Source organism: Protomyctophum bolini, assembly GCF_963924005.1.
Source record: "Protomyctophum bolini genome assembly, chromosome: 15".
In the NCBI taxonomy this organism is placed as follows: domain Eukaryota; kingdom Metazoa; phylum Chordata; class Actinopteri; order Myctophiformes; family Myctophidae; genus Protomyctophum; species Protomyctophum bolini.
The window spans coordinates 3,472,072-3,477,015 of NC_137876.1; positions in this window are offsets into that span (position 1 = coordinate 3,472,072).

The window sequence follows — 4,944 nt, forward strand, 5'->3', positions numbered from 1 at the left end:
TCTACACATACCATTCGTCTTCCTAAAGAGCCCTGGCTCTCTTCGCTCCAAACTGACAGCAGTCCATACGCCAGAGTCGTACCTCGTTCTGGCTAATTGAACTGTTCAAAAATGATTTTTTGAACAGTTCAAAAATGATTTTTTTAACGGTTAAAAAAAAAAGAATCACACTCGTGTGAAGAGAGTGGTGCAACTCCTTGTGGGGGTCCCTGGGCGGGGGGGGGGGGGGAGTGGGAGTTTTCCAGACCCACAGGAACGCACCCCAGGTGCCGGCCTGATTCCGGTGAGCCGCCCCGCGTCCGAAACGGTTGATAAATGAGTTACCGTGTGGGGGTCCCTCTACTGTACCCTCTACTCTACTGTACTGTCACTGTCACCAGAAATCACCATATATACAGTTAATATGTGCATGTGTGTTTTGTGTGTGTGTGTGTGTTAGTTTACGCACAGGTGGTGAAAAACAACCATGCTGTTTTCGTGCTCAGACGCACCCAGCCACCCATCACCCACACAGCTTATTTTTGAATAGTTCCTCTAGCCAATCTATACATTGACACGTTGTGAGCGTGTAGACTCAAGACTGGCCATTTGAACTATTCAAAAATGTTTTGCAAAATAGTAAAAAAGGCAAAGAAGTTTAGGGATATTAAAGGGGTTTAGCGGTGACGAAAATGGAGCCCTGTGTAGTCTATGACCGACCGAACCGACCGGTCTTGTGTCCGGCAAGTCCTTGTGCCCTTCAGTCGCGTCTCGGGTGACCCCTGGTCGACACACTATCACTGAGAGAGAGAGAGAGAGAGAGAGAGAGAGAGAGAGAGAGCAGCCACACACTATAGCCTGCGCACGCACACACACACGCACGCACGCATGGCCCGCCGGCGACTTCTCGTTTTGCACTAAATCCAACCTCAGCCCAGGATGACAACAACAATGCCAAGATGAGTTACAGGGAGAGAGAGAGAGAGAGAGAGAGAGAGAGAGAGAGCAGCCATGCAGCGCTCCACAAAAAACTACAGCTTCCCGATGACCTCAGACGACATATTTCAGAGCTCAATGACCTGCCCTGGGAAGTGAGACCTCTTTAACCCCCCTCCGTCTCCCCCCCCGTCCCCCCACACACACACACACACACACACACACACACACACACACACACACACACACACACACACACACACCACCACCCCCCCCCCCCCCCGCCCTCCGGAGCCAAGAGAACGCAACAAAAGGTCTATTGTTGGAGGTACTTACTGATGTCATACGGGGCGTATTTCCGCCCTGGGGGGAACTTTGCCCCCCCCCCCCCCTCTTCCCCCCCCACCACCCCCCCCCCCCCCCCACCCTTTGGGGAAACGGTGTCGTGTCGGACGTCCCGACTCGCCTCACCTCGACTCTCTCTCTCTCTCTCTCTCCTGGGCTGCGGCGGCGGGACCGTGCCGTGAGCGGTATGGTGGGGGGTATACTCGGATTTCTTTTTAACTTTTAAGTAAAAGTCGCAATGCCGTGATGTAAAAATAAGTCTGCATTTAAAACTAATATATATATATATTTATACAAGCCTTATTTGCCGTCAGTGTTGCATGGCAAATACATTGACTTAAGTACTGTATACTTAAAGGACAACTTTAGTTTTTTTCAGCCAAGGTTCCAAGGAGTGTTAATTTGCTGATTTATTTCGTTTTAGCTATTCTTGACGGGGGGGGGCGGGGCACTGTTCTTTTGGGCACATGAACGAGGCACTGCGGAGACTGGAGCGCAAAAAATATTCAAAGTTTACAGTAGCTACTCCCAGAGTCCCATTGATGATCATCCTATCACCATACAGCCTACAATTATTATGCATATAATGCCATGTTAGCTATGCCTACAGTTTATAAATCATGCTGAGCTATTTATTTAGGTATTTATATTTAAACAAGATGAAGAAAGTCTCTCCACTCGGATCCCCACACATGTAGTGACAGCCCTTCATGTTTACGCACGACAGACAGACAGAATATTCTGTACACTGCAATGTTTCCTTGAGCAATAGATTAATGTGCTCGTCCTCATATTTCGATGAGGGCTTAATTCGGTCTCCTTATTTGACATCTTTGTACTGGCGTAAAATTAATATCCCTTCTCCACCTCCAACTGTGTTTAGCTCCTTATCCGCCACACATAGTTTGCTTCATTTCCTTTATTTGCTTACGGATTGCATTCCCACCTGCACCGAATCGAAATCAAGTGCGATTGGAAGCGAAGTGAAACCCCCGTTTTTTGATGCGCATTAGTATTCGAATGAGAGCCACCTGCCCAAACGAAGTGCATTTTCTGACAATACGCAGCAGAATTCGTTTTAATCGCAGTAAAGCTTTCTGGTGTGAATGTCACCTTAGAGAGCAGTTTATGTAGACTTATAGCATTTTATGTAAACATAGCACTGTGTGTGTATATATATATAATATATATATATATATGCATAGTTTCATTACATAGATATTCCACTGTTACGTTCTTAGCTTACGTATGATTCATGATAACTATACCTACTTTGTATGTATTGCCATGATTTTTTTTTAATTCTTTGTTCGTGCTTTACTGTAATCACTCTGGATTAAGAGCGTCATGCTAAATGCCTGAATTGTCCCTGTGTAATACTAGCGTCATGTCCAGGGGGTGTACTTGTGTACGTAAGCTGCCTCACGCTACAGACACAGGAAATTGGCTCCTGTCGCATGGCTTTGCAATGCTTTACTTATTCAAAATACTTTTATAAAAGTTTAAAAAAAAAGAAAAAAAAAGGTATTGGCATCAAAATACACTTTAAGTACCGAAGTAAAAGAAAGTACAGTACGAATCTTATTTCAGAATTTGTCAAACTTTAACAAAATAGCAGCACTACAGGCTCAGAACACGTCGCAATGCGATTGGTTGTGAGCTTGTAGACCAGCTATTTTCCAATAGATTGAATGAAACTTGAATTCTCGGCAGCGGCGGTGGCTCAGTGGGTAGAGTGGCTGGATGGTAAACCGCAAGGTCGCCTGTTCGAACCCTGTGGGCTCCCCCAGAGTTGGTGTGGAAGTGTCCTTGAGCAAGAGACTGTGAACCCCTAATTGCTCCTGATGTGCTGGTTATGGTGCCTTGCATGGTTTCTGCCACCATCGGTGTATGAATGTGTGTGTGTGAATGGGTGAATGTAATGCACAATATATGTGAAGCGCCTTGGATAAATATATAATATAAATATATAAATGCACCATTTACCATTTACAAGTAAAGAAGTAAAAAATACAATAAAACTTTTGTTTTAAATTCAATAACAGTATCGGGTAAATGCACCTAGTTAGGGGAGGGGACGACTCTCGAGGGATGGCTGTGTACGTAACGTATGCAATAACGCAAGCAACACCCGAGGGGAAGCTGTCCGCCACACACACACACACACACACACGCACACACACACACACACACACACACACACACACACACACACACACACACACACACACACGCACACACACACTGGCATCTAGGCCATACGACGTCGACGAGGGCTATATTTTCGAGGATCTATTTCATGGGTTTCCCTTTTCTCGTTACGGACGGATGTAGAGCGAAGAAATGTGTATCTCTCCCTCTCTCTCTCTCTCTCCTGGCTTCTTTGTAAATAAATAAGGCGTACAGTACAGTATATAGGAGGCGATGTTTGGTTTACGGTGTGTGATTTGTAAATGAACTTGGCTGTGTTGTATGTATACGTGGTGCGTGGAGGAGTGTGTACATGACACGTGTGCCCTGTGCATAATGTATGTGTGTGTGTGTGTGTGTGTGTGTGTGTGGGTGTGTGTGTGTGATGCACATGAATACAGTACATATCCGGACACACACACACACACACACACACACACACACACACACACACACACACACACACACACACACACACACACACAATCTCTGAACACCCCATAGACTCTAGGCATTGAGAAATAAGACATAATCAGGGCAGGGGAGGCGGGAAAGAGAGAGGGGGGTGGGGGGGGTGCTGGTGGGAGAGCTAGGGTGCGAAGTAGGGCATAGTATAGTTGTCAGGCGTGCGTGTGTGTGTGTGTGTGTGTGTGTGTGTGTACACGCATGCACACAAATAATCGTGCCACGGGCCCGGGCGAGTCGGTGGCGGTGTGTTGAGCGGTGAATTATTAGTGTTTGTTAATTAACCCATTCTGGGCGGGAACCATATAGCACCTCACAGCACCGAGTGCCGCGATATGAGCTTGTAGGTCTGATTTTTTATTTTTTTTATCGTGAAAATGTGGCGCAAATTTGGAATATTCTTTCAGAGCGAACGTTTTTAACTCAATTCTTTGCTTCTGGTGGGGAGGGGGGTCCCTGGAACTACATATTTTCAGATGGGGGGTCGGCGGCCAATTTCATATATTTTCACAAGAATCTTTTGAGAACGACTGACACAGAAACATGAGGGTTTTTCTAGAAAACTGTCAGGATTTAGAAGACATTTAGTGGAATCGTCCTACAGGTCCAAACGGCTTAACCCATTTTGAACTGGGAAGGATTCTACAAATATCTTCTAAATCCTGACAGTTTTCTGAAAAACCCTCATGTTTCTATGTCAGTCGTTCTCAAACATTTTCATGTCAAGGACCCCCAAAAATATATGGAATTGGCCTCCGACCCCCATCTGAAAATATGTAGTTCCAGGGACCCTCGCCAGAAGCAAAGATTTGAGTAAAAAATGTTCGCTCTGAAAGAATATAATACATTCAAAGATTTGCACCACATTTTCACGATTAAAAAAAAAATAGCAGACCTACAAGCTCGTAGCGCGCCACTCGGTGGCGCGCTATGAGCTTGTAGATCTGCTATTTTTCAATAGCTAAAGTAGAGCAGAATGCTTGAAACACCAAAAGGGGTTCCCACTCAAAATGTGTTAATATTTGTGTG